This window comes from Oncorhynchus masou, unplaced genomic scaffold, assembly GCF_036934945.1.
Source record: "Oncorhynchus masou masou isolate Uvic2021 unplaced genomic scaffold, UVic_Omas_1.1 unplaced_scaffold_999, whole genome shotgun sequence".
NCBI classification, from domain to species: Eukaryota; Metazoa; Chordata; class Actinopteri; order Salmoniformes; family Salmonidae; genus Oncorhynchus; species Oncorhynchus masou.
In genome coordinates this window covers 10,343-33,544 of record NW_027016512.1, presented here as the reverse complement: position 1 = coordinate 33,544, position 23,202 = coordinate 10,343, and positions in this window count along the sequence as shown.

Below are 23,202 nucleotides of genomic sequence, written 5' to 3'. Positions count from 1 at the left end.
CTCTCTCTCTAATTCAATTTCAATTCAAGGGGCTTTATTGGCATGGGAAACATGTGTTAACATTGCCAAAGCAAGTAAGGTATATAATATATAAAGTGAAATAAACAATAAAAATTAACAGTAGACATCACACATACAGAAGTTTCAAAACAATAAAGACATTTCAAATGTCATATTATATATATATACAGTGTTTTTACAATGTGCAAATGGTAAAGGACACAAGATAAAATAAATAAGCATAGATATGTGTTGTATTTACAATGGTGCGTGTTCTTCACTGGTTGCCCTTTTCTCGTGGCAACAGGTCACAAATCTTGCTGCTCTGATGGCACACTGTGGAATTTCACCCAGTAGATATGGGAGTTTTTCAAAATTGGATTTGTTTTCGAATTCTTTGTGGATCTGTGTAATCTGAGGGAAATATGTCTCTCTAATATGGTCATACATTGGGCAGGAGGTTAGGAAGTGCAGCTCAGTTTCCACCTCATTTTGTGGGCAGTGAGCACATAGCCTGTCTTCTCTTGAGAGCCATGTCTGCCTACGGCGGCCTTTCTCAATAGCAAGGCTATGCTCGCTGAGTCTGTACATAGTCAAAGCTTTCCTTAATTTTGGGTCAGTCACAGTGGTCAGGTATTCTGCCGCTGTGTACTCTCTGTGTAGGGCCAAATAGCATTCTAGTTTGCTCTGTTTTTTTGTTAATTCTTTCCAATGTGTCAAGTAATTATCTTTTTGTTTTCTCATGATTTGGTTGGGTCTAATTGTGCTGCTGTCATGGGGCTCTGTAGGGTGTGTTTGTGAACAGAGCCCCAGGACCAGCTTGCTTAGGGGACTCTTCTCCAGGTTCATCTCTCTGTAGGTGATGGCTTTGTTGTGGAAGGTTTGGGAATCGCTTTCTTTTAGGTGGTTATAGAATTTAACTGCTCTTTTCTGGATTTTGATAATTAGTGGGTATCGGCCTAATTCTGCTCTGCATGCATTATTTGGTGTTCTATGTTGTACACTGAGGATATTTTTGCAGAATTCTGCGTGCAGAGTCTCAATTTGGTGTTTGTCCCATTTTGTGAAGTCTTGGTTGGTGAGCGGACCCCAGACCTCACAACCATAAAGGGCAATGGGCTCTATGACAGATTCAAGTATTTTTAGCCAAATCCTAATTGGTATGTTGAAATTTATGTTCCTTTTGATGGCATAGAATGCCCTTCTTGCCTTGTCTCTCAGATCGTTCACAGCTTTGTGGAAGTTACCTGTGGCGCTGATGTTTAGGCCAAGGTATGTATAGTTTTTTGTGTGCTCTAGGGCAACAGTGTCTAGATGGAATTTGTATTTGTGGTCCTGGTGACTGGACCTTTTTGGAACACCATAATTTTGGTCTTACTGAGATTTACTGTCAGGGCCCAGGTCTGACAGAATCTGTGCATAAGATCTAGGTGCTGCTGTAGGCCCTCCTTGGTTGGTGACAGAAGCACCAGATCATCAGCAAACAGCAGACATTTGACTTCAGATTCTAGTAGGGTGAGGCCGGGTGCTGCAGACTTTTCTAGTGCCCGCGCCAGTTCGTTGATATATATGTTGAAGAGGGTGGGGCTTAAGCTGCATCCCTGTCTAACCCCACGACCCTGTGTGAAGAAATGTGTGTGTTTTTTGCCAATTTTAACCGCACACTTGTTGTTTGTGTACATGGATTTTATGATGTCGTATGTTTTACCCCCAACACCACTTTCCATCAGTTTGTATAGCAGACCCTCATGCCAAATTGAGTCGAAGGCTTTTTTGAAATCAACAAAGCATGAGAAGACTTTGCCTTTGTTTTGGTTTATTTGGTTGTCAATTAGGGTGTGCAGGGTGAATACATGGTCTGTTGTACGGTAGTTTGGTAAAAAGCCAATTTGACATTTGCTCAGTACATTGTTTTCATTGAGGAAGTGTACGAGTCTGCTGTAAATGATAATGCAGAGGATTTTCCCAAGGTTACTGTTGACGCATATTCCACGGTAGTTATTGGGGTCAAATTTGTCTCCATTTTTGTGGATTGGGGTGATCAGTCCTTGGTTCCAAATATTGGGGAAGATGCCAGAGCTAAGGATGATGTTAAAGAGTTTTAGTATAGCCAATTGGAATTTGTTGTCTGTATATTTGATCATTTCATTGAGGATACCATCAACACCACAGGCCTTTTTGGGTTTGAGGGTTTTTATTTTGTCCTGTAACTCATTCAATGTTATTGGAGAATCCAGTGGGTTCTGGTAGTCTTTAATAGTTGATTCTAAGATCTGTATTTGATCATGTATATGTTTTTGCTCTTTATTCTTTGTTATAGAGCCAAAAAGATTGGAGAAGTGGTTTACCCATACATCTCCATTTTGGATAGATAATTCTTCGTGTTGTTGTTTGTTTAGTGTTTTCCAATTTTCCCAGAAGTGGGTAAATCTCTTCAATGAACCAAATGTCTTGTGTTACTCAAGTGTCTCTTAAAGTCCAGACATTTAACAGGTGTTCTAGAATATTGGTCTTTCATGCATTTTGGAATTCTCCGGCACGGCCAATCACGTCTCTGCATCTGAGGACTCTGAATTACAGTATTAGTAACTCAGTGAGCTGTTCTCTCCCTCTTCCTCAAGCTTGAATTAATGTTTAGTTTGGAGACTGTAACATAGCAATGTTTTATTTTTTACCATTATTTAACTAGGCAAGTCAGTTAAGAATAAATTCTTATTTTCAATGACGGACTAGGAACAGTGGGTTAACTGCCTGTTCAGGGGCAGAACGACAGATTTGTATCTTGTCAGCTCTGGGATTTGAACTTGCAACCTTCCGGTTACTAGTCCAACGCTCTAACCACTAGGGTACTCTGCCGCTCCTCTCTAACCACTAGGCTATCCTGCCTCCCCTCTCTAACCACTAGGCTAACCTGCCGCCCCTCTCTAACCACTAGGCTACCCTGCCGCCCCTCTCTAACCACTAGGCTACTCTGCCGCCCCTCTCTAACCACTAGGCTACCCTGCCGCCCCTCTCTAACCACTAGGCTACCTGCCGCCCCTCTCTAACCACTAGGCTACCCTGCCTCCCCCCTCTAACCACTAGGCTACCCTGCCTCCCCCCTCTAACCACTAGGCTACCCTGCCTCCCCCCTCTAACCACTAGGCTACCCTGCCTCCCCTCTCTAACCACTAGGCTACCCTGCCTCCCCACTCTAACCACTAGGCTACCCTGCCTCCCCCTCTAACCACTAGGCTACCCTGCCTCCCCCTCTAACCACTAGGCTACCCTGCCTCCCCCCTCTAACCACTAGGCTACCCTGCCTCCCCCCTCTAACCACTAGGCTACCCTGCCTCCCCGGCTCTAACTTATAGATGTAAAATCAGACCGGGCACAGATGAAGACTGCCGACTTGAGATTTTTGACTGTTGTGCTCGACCGGTGTGGGTAAGCGATTCATTTACCCTTTATCACCAATGGGAATCCTTGGGCCTCTGTCATAACTCAAATTAATGGGCCTTTTTCGTTAAGTCTCTACACTTTATGGTGTCTGAGTGGGTTGATTTAAACCTGGTTGTCGTAAAGGACCCATGACAATAATGTACATCTGCCCAAAGACCAGTGTTCGTCCGTCCAAAGACCAGTGTTCGTCCGTCCAAAGACCAGTGTTCGTCCGTCCAAAGACCAGTGTTCGTCCGTCCAAAGACCAGTGTTCGTCCGTCCAAAGACCAGTGTTCGTCCGTCCAAAGACCAGTGTTCGTCCGTCCAAAGACCAGTGTTCGTCCGTCCAAAGACCAGTGTTCGTCCGTCCAAAGACCAGTGTTCGTCCGTCCAAAGACCAGTGTTCGTCCGCCCAAAGACCAGTGTTCGTCCGCCCAGAGACCAGTGTTCGTCCGCCCAGAGACCAGTGTTCGTCCGCCCAGAGACCAGTGTTCGTCCGCCCAGAGACCAGTGTTCGTCCGCCCAGAGACCAGTGTTCGTCCGCCCAGAGACCAGTGTTCGTCCGCCCAGAGACCAGTGTTCGTCCGCCCAGAGACCAGTGTTCGTCCGCCCAGAGACCAGTGTTCGTCCGCCCAGAGACCAGTGTTCGTCCGCCCAGAGACCAGTGTTCGTCCGTCCAAACACCAGTGTTCGTCCGTCCAAAGACCAGTGTTCGTCTGTCCCGTGTACCATCTCCTCCTCCTCCCTCTTCACCTCCTCTAACAGCAGAGGTGAGATGTATTGATCATGTCAGTGTGTGTGTCAACGTGTGTCAGGTTGTTTGTGTCAGGGTGTGTGTGTGTGTCAGGGTGTGTGTCAGTATGTGTCAGTGTGTGTGTTTGTCTCACAGGGTCATCAGTGGGACATTGCTCTCTCTCTCTTTGTGTGTGTGTGTGTCAGGGTGTTTGTGTCAGTGCGTGTGTGGGTGTGTGTTTGTCTCACAGGGTCATCAGTGGGACATTGCTCTCTCTCTCTGTGTGTGTGTGTGTGTGTCAGGGTGTTTGTGTCAGTGCGTGTGTGTGTGTGTCACAGGGCCGTCAGCAGGACATTGCTCTGTCTCTCTGTGTGGCGCAGGAGAGTGTGACCTAAGAGCAATCACCTTACCTGTCACAGAGTCCCACCTCTACCAGATGAATCACTGCCTGGAGTTGAGCTGAACACAAGCTGTGGAGTCTAGGTCCTAGACCGACTAGTCTGGATGGTTCCCTCTCCTCCTCCCCTCCTGCTCCCTCTTCCTCTCCCCTCCTTCTAAGTCTCCCCTCCTTCTCCCCTCCTGCTCCCTCTACTTCTCCCAACCTGCTCCCTCTTCCTCTCCCCTCCTGCTCCATCTAAGTCTCCCCTCCTGTTTCATCTTCCTCCTGGTCCCTCTTCCTATCCCCTCCCTCTACGTCTCTCCTCCTTCTTCCCTCCTGCTCCCTCTCCTTCTCCCCTCATGTTACCACTTCCTCTCCCCTCCTCCTCCCCTCCTGTTTCCTCTTCTTCTCCCCTCCCTCTAAGTCTCCCGTCCTGCTCCCTCTACTTCTCCCATCCTGCTCCCTCTTCCTCTCCCCTCCTGCTCCATCTGTCTCCCCTCCTGCTCCATCTGTCTCCCCTCCTGTTTCATCTTCCTCCTGGTCCCTCTTCCTATCCCCTCCCTCTACGTCTCTCCTCCTTCTCCACTCCTGCTCCCTCTCCTTCTCCCCTCCTGTTTCCACTTCCTCTCCCCTCCCTCTAAGTCTCCCCTCCTGCTCCCTCTTCCTCCTGTTCCCTCTTCCTCTCCCCTCCTTCTCCCCTCCTGCTCCCTCTACATCTCCCCTCCTGTTTCCTCTTCCTCCTGTTCCCTCTTCCTCTCCACTCCCTCTAAGTCTCCCCTCCTGCTCCCTCTACGTCTTCCCTCCTGCTCCCTCTTCGTCTCCCCTCCTGCTTCCTCTTCGTCTCCCCTCCTGTTTCCTCTTCCTCTCCCCTCCTTCTCCCCTCCTGCTCCCTCTACGTCTCCCCTCCTCCCCTCCTGCTCCCTCTACTTCTCCCCTCCTGTTTCCTTTTCCTCACCCCTCCTTCTCCCCTCCTGCTCCCTCTACGTCTCCCCTCCTCCCCTCCTGCTCTCTCTACTTCTACCCTCCTGTTACCTCTTCCTCTCCCCTCCCTCTACGTCTCCCCTCCTTCACCCCTACGGTTCCTTCTACCTCTCCCTCTTCCCTTCTTCACCCCTCCTGCTCCCTCTACGTCTCCCCTCCTTCTCCCCTACGGTTCCTTCTACCTCTCCCCTTCTGCTCCCTATACCTCTCCCTCTCCCCTCCTACGGTTCCTTCTACCTCTCCACTCCTTCTCCCCCTACCTCTACCTCTCCCTCTTCCCTTCTTCTACCCTCCGGCTCCCTCTTCCTCTCCCTCTCCCCTCCTACGGTTCCTTCTACCTCTTCACCTTCTCCCCCTACCTCTACCTCTCCCATTCTCCCCTCCGGCTCCCTCTACCTCGCTGCTCCTGCTCTCTCTCATCTCCCCTCTGGCTCCCTCTACCTCTCCCCTCCGGCTCTCTCTACCTCTCCCCTCCGGTTCCCTCTACCTCGCCCCTCCTGCTCTCTCTCCTTCTCCCCTCCGGCTCCCTCTACCTCGCCCCTCCTGCTCCCTCTACCTCGCCCCTCCTGCTCTCTCTCCTTCTCCCCTCCGGCTCCCTCTACCTCGCTGCTCCTGCTCTCTCTCCTTCTCCCCTCTGGCTCCCTCTACCTCTCCCCTCCGGCTCCCTCTACCTCGCCCCTCCTGCTCCCTCTACCTCGCCCCTCCTGCTCTCTCTTCTTCTCCCCTGCGGCCCCCTCTACCTCGCGGCTCCTGCTCTCTCTCCTTCTCCCCTCTGGCTCCCTCTACCTCTCCCCTCCGGCTCCCTCTACCTCTCCCCTCTGGCTCCCTCTACCTCTCCCCTCCGGCTCCCTCTACCTCTCCCCTCCGGCTCCCTCTACCTCTCCCCTCCGGCTCCCTCTACCGCTCCCCTCCGGCTCCCTCTACCGCTCCCCTCCGGCTCCCTCTACCTCTCCCCTCCGGCTCCCTCTACCTCTCCCCTCCGGCTCCCTCTACCTCTCCCCTCCGGCTCCCTCTACCTCTCCCCTCCGGCTCCCTCTACCTCTCCCCTCCGGCTCCCTCTACCTCTCCCCTCCGGCTCCCTCTACCTCTCCCCTCCGGCTCCCTCTACCTCTCCCCTCCGGCTCCCTCTCCTTCTCCCCTCCGGCTCCCTCTCCTTCTCCCCTCCGGCTCCCTCTACCTCTCCCCTCCGGCTCCCTCTACCTCTCCCCTCCGGCTCCCTCTACCTCTCCCTCCGGCTCCCTCTACCTCTCCCCTCCGGCTCCCTCTACCTCTCCCCTCCGGCTCCCTCTACCTCTCCCCTCCGGCTCCCTCTACCTCTCCCCTCCGGCTCCCTCTACCTCTCCCCTCCGGCTCCCTCTACCTCTCCCCTCCGGCTCCCTCTACCTCTCCCCTCCGGCTCCCTCTACCTCTCCCCTCCGGCTCCCTCTACCTCTCCCCTCCGGCTCCCTCTCCTTCTCCCCTCCGGCTCCCTCTACCTCTCCCCTCCGGCTCCCTCTACCTCTCCCCTCCGGCTCCCTCTACCTCTCCCCTCCGGCTCCCTCTACCTCTCCCCTCCGGCTCCCTCTACCTCTCCCCTCCGGCTCCCTCTACCTCTCCCCTCCGGCTCCCTCTACCTCTCCCCTCCGGCTCCCTCTACCTCTCCCCTCCGGCTCCCTCTACCTCTCCCCTCCGGCTCCCTCTACCTCTCCCCTCCGGCTCCCTCTACCTCTCCCCTCCGGCTCCCTCTACCTCGCCCCTCCGGCTCCCTCTACCTCTCCCCTCAGGCTCCCTCTACCTCGCCCCTCCGGCTCCCTCTACCTCTCCCCTCCGGCTCCCTCTACCTCTCCCCTCCGGCTCCCTCTACCTCTCCCCTCCGGCTCCCTCTACCTCTCCCCTCCGGCTCCCTCTACCTCTCCCCTCCGGCTCCCTCTACCTCTCCCCTCCGGCTCCCTCTACCTCTCCCCTCCGGCTCCCTCTACCTCTCCCCTCCGGCTCCCTCTCCTTCTCCCCTCCGGCTCCCTCTACCTCTCCCCTCCGGCTTCCTCTACAACAAGCGAATGTTCTTGTAAATTGGACAAAAAGGACAGTGACTTGTGTGAAGCCTCTGGACTGTCTGGAGTCGTGTTCCCATTCCTTCCGTCTCCTCTATCATCTAGTTAGAAGGCTAAAGGACATATCTGATAACGTTCTAGTGTCAAATCCTTCCTACATCCTTGTTTCCTCCACTTCCTCACCTCCCTCTCAAATATCATTAGAGGAGAGGATTCAAGGTCCCCTCCAATGAGCTTTGAGTGGAACTGACAGCCTCATGAACTGTGAGTGGTCTCAAGTGGTCCTCTTTCCTCTCTTCTCCCCTCTGGAAGAGAGAGACTGGAAATGACAAGGTGACGAAACCCTCCCTGGAGGCGAGTGGCCCTGTGTGTGTGAGTGCTGTTGCTCAAAAGAACAGAATAATTACCTCTACAGACACATATAACCCACCACTACATCATATAACCCACCACTACATCATATAACCCACCACTACATCATATAACCCACCATTACATCATATAACCCACCACTACATCATAGAACCCACCACTACATCATAGAACCCACCACTACATCCTAGAACCCACCACTACATCCTATAACCCACCACTACATCATAGAACCCACCACTACATCATAGAACCCACCACTACATCATAGAACCCACCACTACATCATAGAACCCACCACTACATCATAGAACCCACCATTACATCATAGAACCCACCACTACATCATAGAACCCACCACTACATCATAGAACCCACCACTACATCCTATAACCCACCACTACATCATAGAACCCACCACTACATCCTATAACCCACCACTACATCCTATAACCCACCACTACATCCTATAACCCACCACTACATCCTAGAACCCACCACTACATCATAGAACCCACCACTACATCATAGAACCCACCACTACATCATATAACACACCACTACATCATAGAACCCACCACTACATCATATAACACACCACTACATCATATAACACACCACTACATCATATAACACACCACTACATCATATAACACACCACTACATCCTATAACACACCACTACATCATAGAACCCACCACTACATCATAGAACCCACCACTACATCACGTAACCCACCACTACATCACGTAACCCACCACCACATCAGGTAACCCACCACTACATCATGTAACCCACCACTACATCCACATCATATAACCCACCACTACATCATATAACCCACCACTACATCATATAACCCACCACTACATCATATAACCCACCACTACATCATATAACCCACCACTACATCATATAACACACCACTACATCATATAACCCACCACTACATCATGTAACCCACCACTACATCATATAACCCACCATTACATCATATAACACACCACTACATCATATAACCCACCACTACATCATGTAACCCACCACTACATCATATAACCCACCACTACATCATGTAACCCACCACTACATCATATAACCCACCACTACATCATATAACCCACCACTACATCATATAACACACCACTACATCCTATAACACACCACTACATCATATAACCCACCACTACATCATATAACCCACCACTACATCATAGAACCCACCACTACATCATATAACCCACCACTACATCACATAACCCACCACTACATCATGTAACCCACCATCACATCAGGTAACCCACCACTACATCATGTAACCCACCACTACATCCACATCATATAACCCACCACTACATCATATAACCCACCACTACATCATATAACCCACCACTACATCATATAACCCACCACTACATCCTATAACCCACCACTACATCATATAACCCACCACTACATCATATAACCCACCACTACATCATATAACCCACCACTACATCATATAACCCACCACTACATCATATAACCCACCACTACATCCACATCATATAACCCACCACTACATCATATAACCCACCACTACATCCTATAACCCACCACTACATCCTATAACCCACCACTACATCCTATAACCCACCACTACATCCTATAACCCACCACTACATCACAGAACCCACCACTACATCACAGAACCCACCACTACATCCTATAACACACCACTACATCCTATAACACACCACTACATCCTATAACCCACCACTACATCACAGAACCCACCACTACATCACAGAACCCACCACTACATCACAGAACCCACCACTACATCACAGAACCCACCACTACATCATAGAACCCACCACTACACCATAGAACCCACCACTACACCATAGAACCCACCACTACATCACATAACACACCACTACATCACATAACACACCACTACATCACATAACCCACCACTACATCACATAACCCACCACTACATCACATAACCCACCACTACATCACAGAACCCACCACTACATCACAGAACCCACCACTACATCATATAACCCACCACTACATCATATAACCCACCACTACATCACATAACCCACCACTACATCATAGAACCCACCACTACATCACAGAACCCACCACTACATCATATAACCCACCACTACATCATATAACCCACTACTACAGACACATCATATAACCCACCACTACATCATATAACCCACCACCTCTCTGTCCTCTAATTAATCTCCTCCCCGTGTTTTAGATGTGGCTCAGATGAAGGAACATTCCTCCGTTACACTTGGCAAGTGTTCAAAACTACACCGTTTCTGGCAAAGTTGGTTTGAGATACTTTATCCTCAATTCATGAGGCTGCATTCCCTTCAGACCAGGAGGCCTGTCTACCGGGTACTAATTCCAATCTTAGGCAAAGCCGGACTATAAAAGCCAACAGAAATATTGCTAGCGATTGCCAAGGAAATGTATTGCCATGAAATGGAAATTGGATTCCCTCCCTGCCAGTTGCAATGTGGTTTTATGGGAAGTGGATAATTGTATCCCGCTGGAGATCATTACTTACAGCTTGAGGAATAAGTTAGAGACATTTTACAGGATTTGTCAACCTTTAATTGATTATATAGAGAATCTCCCCTCACATTGATATGGAGAATCTCCCCTCACATTGATATGGAGAATCTCCCCTCACATTGACATGGAGAATCTCCCCTCACATTGACATGGAGAATCTCCCCTTAAACACCATTGATATGGAGAATCTCCCCTCACATTGATATAGAGAATCTCCCCTCACATCACATTGATATGGAGAATCTCCCCTCACATAGATATGGAGAATCTCCCCTCACATTGACATGGAGAATCTCCCCTCACATCACATTGATATGGAGAATCTCCCCTCACATTGATATGGAGAATCTCCCCTCACATCACATTGATATGGAGAATCTCCCCTCACATTGATATGGAGAATCTCCCCTCACATTGATATGGAGAATCTCCCCTCACATCACATTGATATGGAGAATCTCCACTCACATTGATATGGAGAATCTCCCCTCACATTGATATGGAGAATCTCCCCTCACATTGATATGGAGAATCTCCCCTCACATAGATATGGAGAATCTCCCCTCACATCACATTGATATGGAGAATCTCCCCTCACATTGATATGGAGAATCTCCCCTCACATTGATATGGAGAATCTCCCCTCACATTGATATGGAGAATCTCCCCTCACATTGATATGGAGAATCTCCCCTCACATTGGTATGGAGAATCTCCCCTCACATCACATTGATATGGAGAATCTCCCCTCACACACCATTGATATGGAGAATCTCCCCTCTCATTGATATGGAGAATCTCCCCTCACATACCATTGATATGGAGAATCTCCCCTCACATTGATATGGAGAATCTCCCCTCACATACCATTGACATGGAGAATCTCCCCTCACATACCATTGACATGGAGAATCTCCCCTCACATACCATTGACATGGAGAATCTCCCCTCACATACCATTGACATGGAGAATCTCCCCTCACATTGATATGGAGAATCTCCCCTCACATACCATTAATATGGAGAATCTCCCCTCCCCTCACATCACATTGATATGGAGAATCTCCCCGCTCATTGATATGGAGAATCTCCCCTCACACACCATTGATATGGAGAATCTCCCCTCACATTGACATGGACAATCTCCCCTCACATTGATATGGAGAATCTCCCCTCACACACCATTGATATGGAGAATCTCCCCTCACATCACATATATATGGAGAATCTCCCCTCTCATTTGATATGGAGAATCTCCCCTCTCATTGATATGGAGAATCTCCCCTCACATTGATATGGAGAATCTCCCCTCACATACCATTGATATGGAGAATCTCCCCTCACATACCATTGACATGGAGAATCTCCTCTCACATACCATTGATATGGAGAATCTCCCCTCACATACCATTGATATGGAGAATCTCCCCTCACATTGATATGGAGAATCTCCCCTCACATTGATATGGAGAATCTCCCCTGACATTGATATGGAGAATCTCCCCTCACATAGATATGGAGAATCTCCCCTCACATTGATATGGAGAATCTCCCCTCACATTGATATGGAGAATCTCCCCTCACATTGATATGGAGAATCTCCCCTGACATTGATATGGAGAATCTCCCCTCACATTGATATGAAGAATCTCCCCTCACATTGACATGGAGAATCTCCCCTCACATTGATATGGAGAATCTCCCCTGACATTGATATGGAGAATCTCCCCTCACATTGATATGAAGAATCTCCCCTCACATTGATATGGAGAATCTCCCCTCACATTGATATGGAGAATCTCCCCTCACATTGATATGGAGAATCTCACATCACATTGATATGGAGAATCTCCCCTCACATTGATATGGAGAATCTCCCCTCACATTGATATGGAGAATCTCCCCTCACATTGATATGGAGAATCTCCCCTCACATTGACATGGAGAATCTCCCCTCACATTGATATGGAGAATCTCCCCTGACATTGATATAGAGAATCTCCCCTCACATCACATAGATATGGAGAATCTCCCCTCACATCACATAGATATGGAGAATCTCCCCTCACATCACATAGATATGGAGAATCTCCCCTGACATTGATATGGAGAATCTCCCCTCACATCACATTGATATGGAGAATCTCCCCTCACATCACATAGATATGGAGAATCTCCCCTCACATCACATAGATATGGAGAATCTCCCCTGACATTGATATGGAGAATCTCCCCTCACATCACATAGATATGGAGAATCTCCCCTGACATTGATATGGAGAATCTCCCCTCACATTGATATGGAGAATCTCCCCTCACATTGATATGGAGAATCTCCCCTCACATCACATTGATATGGAGAATCTCCCCTGACATAGATATGGAGAATCTCCCCTCACATCACATAGATATGGAGAATCTCCCCTGACATTGATATGGAGAATCTCCCCTCACATTGATATGGAGAATCTCCCCTGACATAGATATGGAGAATCTCCCCTCACATCACATAGATATGGAGAATCTCCCCTCACATCACATTGATATGGAGAATCTCCCCTCACATCACATAGATATGGAGAATCTCCCCTCACATCACATAGATATGGAGAATCTCCCCTCACATCACATAGATATGGAGAATCTCCCCTCACATCACATAGATATGGAGAATCTCCCCTCACATCACATTGATATGGAGAATCTCCCCTCACATCACATTGATATGGAGAATCTCCCCTCACATCACATTGATATGGAGAATCTCCCCTCACATCACATTGATATGGAGAATCTCACATCACATTGATATGGAGAATCTCCCCTCACATTGATATGGAGAATCTCCCCTCACATTGATATGGAGAATCTCCCCTCACATTGATATGGAGAATCTCCCCTCACATTGATATGGAGAATCTCCCCTCACATCACATTGATATGGAGAATCTCCCCTCACATTGATATGGAGAATCTCCCCTCACATTGATATGGAGAATCTCCCCTCACATCACATTGATATGGAGAATCTCCCCTCACATCACATTGATATGGAGAATCTCCCCTCACATTGATATGGAGAATCTCCCCTCACATTGATATGGAGAATCTCCCCTCACATCACATTGATATGGAGAATCTCCCCTCACATTGATATGGAGAATCTCCCCTCACATTGATATGGAGAATCTCCCCTCACATTGATATGGAGAATCTCCCCTCACATTGATATGGAGAATCTCCCCTCACATCACATTGATATGGAGAATCTCCTCACATCACATTGATATGGAGAATCTCCCCTCACATCACATTGATATGGAGAATCTCCCCTCACATTGATATGGAGAATCTCCCCTCACATTGATATGGAGAATCTCCCCTCACATTGATATGGAGAATCTCCCCTCACATCACATTGATATGGAGAATCTCCCCTCACATCACATTGATATGGAGAATCTCCCCTCACATCACATTGATATGGAGAATCTCCCCTCACATTGATATGGAGAATCTCCCCTCACATCACATTGATATGGAGAATCTCCCCTTACATCACATTGATATGGAGAATCTCCCCTCACATTGATATGGAGAATCTCCCTCACATCACATTGATATGGAGAATCTCCCCTTACATCACATTGATATAGAGAATCTCCCCTCACATTGATATGGAGAATCTCCCCTCACATCACATTGATATAGAGAATCTCCCCTTACATTGATATGGAGAATCTCCCCTCACATTGATATGGAGAATCTCCCCTCACATTGATATAGAGAATCTCCCCTTACATTGATATAGAGAATCTCCCCTCACATTGATATGGAGAATCTCCCCTCACATCACATTGATATGGAGAATCTCCCCTTACATCACATTGATATAGAGAATCTCCCCTCACATTGATATGGAGAATCTCCCCTCACATTGATATGGAGAATCTCCCCTCACATCACATTGATATGGAGAATCTCCCCTTACATCACATTGATATGGAGAATCTCCCCTCACATTGATATGGAGAATCTCCCCTCACATCACATTGATATGGAGAATCTCCCCTTACATCACATTGATATAGAGAATCTCCCCTCACATTGATATGGAGAATCTCCCCTCACATCACATTGATATAGAGAATCTCCCCTCACATTGATATGGAGAATCTCCCCTCACATTGATATAGAGAATCTCCCCTTACATTGATATAGAGAATCTCCCCTCACATTGATATGGAGAATCTCCCCTCACATCACATTGATATGGAGAATCTCCCCTTACATCACATTGATATAGAGAATCTCCCCTCACATTGATATGGAGAATCTCCCCTCACATTGATATGGAGAATCTCCCCTTAAACACCATTGATATGGAGAATCTCCCCTCACATTGATATGGAGAATCTCCCCTCACATCACATTGATATGGAGAATCTCCCCTCACATTGATATGGAAAATCTCCCCTCACATCACATTGATATGGAGAATCTCCCCTCACATTGATATGGAGAATCTCCCCTCACATTGATATGGAGAATCTCCCCTCACATTGATATGGAGAATCTCCCCTCACATCACATTGATATGGAGAATCTCCCCTCACATCACATTGATATGGAGAATCTCCCCTCACATCACATTGATATGGAGAATCTCCCCTCACATCACATTGATATGGAGAATCTCCCCTCACATTGATATGGAGAATCTCCCCTCACATTGATATGGAGAATCTCCCCTCACATCACATTGATATGGAGAATCTCCCCTTACATCACATTGATATGGAGAATCTCCCCTCACATTGATATGGAGAATCTCCCCTCACATCACATTGATATGGAGAATCTCCCCTCACATCACATTGATATGGAGAATCTCCCCTCACATTGATATGGAGAATCTCCCCTCACATTGATATGGAGAATCTCCCCTCACATTGATATGGAGAATCTCCCCTCACATCACATTGATATGGAGAATCTCCCCTCACATCACATTGATATGGAGAATCTCCCCTCACATTGATATGGAGAATCTCCCCTCACATCACATTGATATGGAGAATCTCCCCTTACATCACATTGATATGGAGAATCTCCCCTCACATTGATATGGAGAATCTCCCCTCACATCACATTGATATGGAGAATCTCCCCTTACATCACATTGATATAGAGAATCTCCCCTCACATTGATATGGAGAATCTCCCCTCACATCACATTGATATAGAGAATCTCCCCTTACATTGATATGGAGAATCTCCCCTCACATTGATATGGAGAATCTCCCCTCACATTGATATAGAGAATCTCCCCTTACAATGATATAGAGAATCTCCCCTCACATTGATATGGAGAATCTCCCCTCACATCACATTGATATGGAGAATCTCCCCTTACATCACATTGATATAGAGAATCTCCCCTCACATTGATATGGAGAATCTCCCCTCACATTGATATGGAGAATCTCCCCTTAAACACCATTGATATGGAGAATCTCCCCTCACATCACATTGATATGGAGAATCTCCCCTGACATTGATATGGAGAATCTCCCATCACATTGATATGGAGAATCTCCCCTCACATTGATATGGAGAATCTCCCCTCACATTGGCATGGAGAATCTCCCCTCACATTGATATGGAGAATCTCCCCTCACATTGATATGGAGAATCTCCCCTCACATTGATATGGAGAATCTCCCCTCACATTGATATGGAGAATCTCCCCTCACATTGATATGGAGAATCTCCCCTCACATCACATTGATATGGAGAATCTCCCCTCACATCACATTGATATGGAGAATCTCCCCTCACATCACATTGATATGGAGAATCTCCCCTTACATCACATTGATATGGAGAATCTCCCCTTACATTGACATGGAGAATCTCCCCTCACATTGGCATGGAGAATCTCCCCTCACATTGATATGGAGAATCTCCCCTCACATCACATTGATATGGAGAATCTCCCCTCACATCACATTGATATGGAGAATCTCCCCTCACATCACATTGATATGGAGAATCTCCCCTCACATCACATTGATATGGAGAATCTCCCCTCACATCACATTGATATGGAGAATCTCCCCTTACATTGACATGGAGAATCTCCCCTCACATTGGCATGGAGAATCTCCCCTCACATTGATATGGAGAATCTCCCCTCACATCACATTGATATGGAGAATCTCTGTGAGTAGGTGTGTCCAAACATTTTTTTTTTTTTGTTTTACTCATGGGCCCCAGCGAGAATCAAACCCTTTATCCTGGCGTTGCAAGCTACATACCAACTGAGCTACGGAGGACCAAGGTTAAAAGGCCTCTGCGCTCATTACAGATAGAGGCATATATCTGATATATATATATATATTTTACCTTTATTGAACTAGGCAAGTCAGTTAAGAACAAATTCTTATTCTTATTTTCAACCACTAGGCTACCCTTGTCAGCTCGGGGATTTGAACTTGCAACCTTCCGGTTACTAGTCCAACGATCTAACCACTAGGCTACCCTGCCGCCCCTACACTCTAACCACTAGGCTACCCTGCCGCCTCTACACTCTAACCACTAGGCTACCCTACCACCTCTACACTCTAACCACTAGGCTATCCTTGCTCCAGCTCCTCTTCTGCCAGATGAATACCTAATGAGGTACAGTGTATGTCAACATTAATTTCCCAGAGCCAGGATATAAAGTGCAGGGAAATCGATAGTGACTGCCTTGGTCTGAGACAGTAATTACCATCCAGACCAGAGATTGTCTGGGGCCTATATAAAATAGTACTTACGAACGGAATCTAGAACGTTTGTACACATAGAAGAAGTGGGATTTATCAAACAGTCCTACGAGCGTCATACTCACACTGGTAGGTTGTTATACAACGGGTGGTTCTAATCCTGAATGCTGATTGGTTAAAAACCGCATTCCAGCCGGTGTCTATTCCACAAGTTACCACCGGCTAAATGTGACGTTAAAATGCCTATTTACTCTGTTCCATCTGACTACGCAATCCACTGTCTCATCAGCCCAGCCAGGCAATTTATAAACTTGATCTCCACTATAAAAAGCATCTAGACATTATCCCACATTTATTTTAGACAAACAATTAGTTTTCAACAGCAGAGATTTATATAAACCTTGTCTGTATCGTTCTGACATTTGCAATATTGATTCAATATTCAAATTCAAATTCAATCTCCAGCTGTCCCGTAGTAATGAACATGTCGGAGTCGGGACGAGACAGACAGACAGGCAGTGTTTCTCATCCAGTCTAAATCATAAATCAGCTGGCATTTTTATGGATTTATAAATAAATGTAAACTGAAAAAGATCAAATGCAGCTCGTTTTGCAGTCTGTCAAGCTTCAGTTTGAAGTGATTGTGTTAGCTGTGTTGTTGGTTAGCTCCTCTGAACAACAGTGTCCTGGCGAGAGAGGACATTTTCTGCTCCAGGTGGAAATCGCATTAGCTCATTGTTATTGACGTGTCCAAATAAATGTCACTAGAAAACAGCTTAAAACTTCTCTAGGATAGGGGGCAGCATTTTCACGTTTGGATGAAAAGTGTGCCCAGAGTAAACTGCCTCCTACTCAGTCCCAGATGCTAATATATGCATATTATTATTAGTATTGGATAGAAACCACTCTGAAGTTTCTAAAACTGTTTGAATCATGTCTGTGACTATAACACAACTTATTTGGCAGGCAAAACCCCTTGGACAAACGTGTTAGCACCATGTGCTAGGACACAATGTGAAGCCATAGTGAGTAACGTGTTAGCACCACGTGCTAGGACACAATGTGAAGCCATAGTGAGTAACGTGTTAGCACCATGTGCTAGGACACAATGTGAAGCCATAGTGAGTAGCGTGTTAGCACCACGTGCTAGGACACAATGTGAAGCCATAGTGAGTAGCGTGTTAGCACCACGTGCTAGGACACAACGTGAAGCCATAGTGAGTAGCGTGTTAGCACCACGTGCTAGGACACAATGTGAAGCCATAGTGAGTAGCGTGTTAGCACCACGTGCTAGGACACAATGTGAAGCCATAGTGAGTAGCGTGTTAGCACCACGTGCTAGGACACAATGTGAAGCCATAGTGAGTAGCGTGTTAGCACCACGTGCTTGGACACAATGTGAAGCCATAGTGAGTAGCATGTTAGCACCACGTGCTAGGACACAATGTGAAGCCATAGTGAGTAGCATGTTAGCACCACGAGTAACTACTTTGGTAACACAGGACCTAGTCCAGGTTGAATTTGTGTCCCTGTCCATTGATGTGTCCAATCATGGACATGTAAAGCTGTTGCCAATAGTAGTCAGATATTGTCAGATATATGATGGCAACACATCTGTGGAAATAAAACGCCTTGATTTTTGTTTTTGTTGAATTGAAAGGAGAAACAGCAGAGGAGATCGCAGCTGAGGTCCTGGTGGTCATCCAAAAATGTAACCTCCAAAACAAAGTCGTGTCATTCTCTGCCGACAACACAAATACCAACTTTGGAGGACTGAATAGGCTGGGGAGGGTCAATGTCCATACCAAAGTTAAAAATGCTCTGCAGCGGGAGGTGATTGGCTGAGGTTGTCCTGCCCACATCATTCATAACACGGCCAGAACAGCTTTGGATATGATTCCCCTTGATGTTGAGTACCTGCTCACAAAGATATTTTCAGATTTTCACCGTCAGAGTAGAAAGACTGAAGAGCTTTTGTGAGTTTGTTGGCCAGGAAGAACCATAACATTTTAGGACACAGCAACGTTCGCTGGCTGTCACTGCTCCCTGCTCTACAAAGAGGGCTGAAAATGTGCCATTGAAATCCTTTCTTCTTTCTAAAGACAAATGCCCTGTTGTCCTGTGAACAATGTTGGAAGATCCACTGACTGAACTTTGGCTGGCCTTTGTCCCTGGAAACTTGACCGTATTCAGTGACACGATTCAAGATGCTCGGAGGCCAGGACCACTGTGCTGTGGAGTCCGCTGCAATTCTGAGAAATGTTGAGGTAAAATGGACTGTTAGACGTGACGACAACTTCCTTCCGTTATTTGGTCAGAGGACTTCTGAGAGAACTAGAGGACAATGGAGACATGTCTAAAGAGAGCTTTCTCAAAACATCCCGGTCATTCTTCACTACGGCTGTGAACTACTTGCAGGCATTGGGGAAAGCACAAAGACTATCTAAAATATTTACATGGTCTCCTGTTTAAAAAGGCAACCTCAGCGTGACAAGATCCGAGAAGGCAGCCACACTGCAGGAAAATAATGCCCCAATGTGACCATCAATGAGGATGCATTGTGTGACGAGGTTACTGGCCTGCATGAGTTCCTAAAGGGGGGGGGGTCGCTTGAAGAATTGAAAAACATTTGAGACACTGTTTAGTCAGAGATGGAGCACGGTGGTTACCCACTTCAAAGAGAACGACATCCCACACACGAACCTGGCTGGATTAGCATCTGTTGTCGTGTGCTTGCCTGGGAGTAATGCACCAGTCGAGAGAGTGTTCTCCCAAATGAATGATATATATGGACAGCAGCAAGAAATAGGTTCCCCGTTCCTACCGTCAAGGCCATGCTTATTGTGAAGACAAACTTCAACCTCCCCGGGGCCAGGAGTTCATCGAGAAGCTGGCCAAAGACAGAGCAAACCTGAATAAAATATTTTCTTCTGAGAAATATACAGATTAGGTTGGAAGAAGTATATTATTTAGTTACCAAGTATTTCACATAGACTATTGTCTCTTGTTTTTATTTATTTAATTTTGCTCATTATGTATTCTGCTCCTATTCTACCCAGACTAGCAGGACCACTGATTGGCTGTTCAGATCAGTTCTACCCAGACTACCAGGACCACTGATTGGCTGTTCAGATCAGTTCTACCCAGACTAGCAGGACCACTGATTGGCTGTTCAGATCAGTTCTACCCAGACTAGCAGGACCACTGATTGGCTGTTCAGATCAGTTCTACCCAGACTAGCAGGACCCCTGATTGGCTGTTCAGATCAGTTCTACCCAGACTAGCAGGACCACTGATTGGCTGTTCAGATCAGTTCTACCCAGACTACCAGGACCACTGATTGGCTGTTCAGATCAGTTCTACCCAGACTACCAGGACCACTGATTGGCTGTTCAGATCAGTTCTACCCAGACTACCAGGACCACTGAATGGCTGTTCAGATCAGTTCTACCCAGACTAGCAGGACCACTGTATGGCTGTTCAGATCAGTTCTACCCAGACTAGCAGGACCACTGATTGGCTGTTCAGATCAGTTCTACCCAGACTAGCAGGACCACTGATTGGCTGTTCAGATCAGTTCTACCCAGACTAGCAGAACCACTGATTGGCTGTTCAGAACAGTTCTGTCTTGTCTAGAGTGTTTCTGTAGTATAGTTGTCTAGAGTGTTCCTTTTAGACTCAATACATGAAACTGGGAATTGTCCACACTTGTTCTTTTTCACAGTTAATAACATTGGATATTTTAATGATATATTGATATTATATAGAATAGATAATAACATTGGATATTTTAATGATGTATTGACTGTTGAACTGGAAATGTCCCTGGTTTTCATTTCAGAAATCTGGTCTCCTTAAAGCAAAGGGATAAATAAGAACGTTGCCAGCCAGAACGGCAATGGAACATTTAGAACGAAGGACTGGGTCGCATCCACAGATACAGAACAAAAAGACTGAACCACTGGGTCGGGTCCACAGAGACTGAACGACTGGGTCGGGTCCACAGAGACTGAACGACTGGGTCGGGTCCACAGAGACTGAACGACTGGGTCGGGTCCACAGAGACTGAACGACTGGGTCGGGTCCACAGAGACTGAACGACTGGGTCGGGTCCACAGAGACTGAACCACTGGGTCGGGTCCACAGAGACTGAACGACTGGGTCGGGTCCACAGAGACTGAACCACTGGGTCGGGTCCACAGATACAGAACAAAAAGACTGAACGACTGGGTCGGGTCCACAGATACCGAACAAAAAGACTGAACGACTGGGTCGGGTCCACAGAGACTGAACCACTGGGTCGGGTCCACAGATACAGAACAAAAAGACTGAACGACTGGGTCGGGTCCACAGAGACTGAACGACTGGGTCGGGTCCACAGATACAGAACAAAAAGACTGAACGACTGGGTCGGGTCCACAGAGACTGAACGACTGGGTCGGGTCCACAGAGACTGAATGACTGGGCCGGGTCCACAGAGACTGAACGACTGGGTCGGGTCCACAGAGACTGAATGACTGGGCCGGGTCCACAGATACAGAACAAAAAGACTGAACGACTGGGTCGGGTCCACAGAGACTGAACGACTGGGTCGGGTCCACAGAGACTGAACGACTGGGTCGGGTCCACAGAGACTGAACGACTGGGTCGGGTCCACAGAGACTGAACGACTGGGTCGGGTCCACAGAGACTGAACGACTGGGCCGGGTCCACAGATACAGAACAAAAAGACTGAACGACTGGGTCGCGTCTGGGTCCTCAACAGCTCACGCCTGCAGGCGTATCGGCCAACATGGTTGTGCTGCAGAATGAACGAGCTGTGCGTAACCACCACAGTCAGCAACCTATCACTTGATTCGATTTGATTTGCACATGAACACTTAAGAGTGGAAGCCTTTTCTGTTCACAGACTTGAACTCGTTTTGGGATGGTGTTTTTATGGCGACGTGGACGCAGTCTATTGCTCCGTTCGTATTTGGGTATCCATTGATGGCAAAGAAACTCCTCTTGATATCAACCTGTTGTGAGATGGACGTTGTATGATACTGTTCGTCTAGCTGATGATTGCATTCGAAACATTGGCTCATCGAGGGATGTGAGATGCCGATGTGCAAGCTGCCGCTGAAAAAAGTGCCCAGTTGCCAAAAACCAGAGGGTGGATAAGCGCTTTGATGTGTGCGGTTGTCCAACTGACAGGTATCTGCCTTTCCTGAATGGCATGTGTTTGCCTTTCTAAAGTACTGTAGCTCTTTCATCCTCGACAAAATCCTTTAAGATCGGTTCTGGGAAACGATATCTGATGAGCTGAAATGTTCTTTCTGAAATTGAAAATCCCACCTGTCTCTAATTCCAAAGGTTACAAGTTTGAATCCAGTAATATAAAGTTGTTTATTTATTTATTTATATTATATTTTTTAAGCCTATCCCAAATCTTAATTCAGAGTTAAGGCCTAAACTTAACCCTGACAATAAGAATTCAGAGTTAAAGCCTAAACTGAAATGTACATGAAACACTTTTAAAGACGTTTGGAGCAACTTTTGAGAAACATGAATGAATGCGGTCAAGATATTTAATATAATCTATCAAGATACAGTTGAAGTCGGAATTTAGTATGATAACATATCATACTAAATCACTACCTACCATACAGTACATTACATTACATCATCATTACATTTAAGTCATTTAGCAGACGCTCTTATCCAGAGCGACTTACAAATTGGTGAATTCACCTTCTGACATCCAGTGGAACAGCCACTTTACAATAGTGCATCTAAGTCATTAAGGGGGGGGGGGGGGGTGTGAGAAGGATTCCTTATCCTATCCTATCATACATATCATACTAAATACCTAGCTACCATACAGTACATAACATATCATACTAAATACCTAGCTACCATACAGTACATAACATATCATACTAAATCACT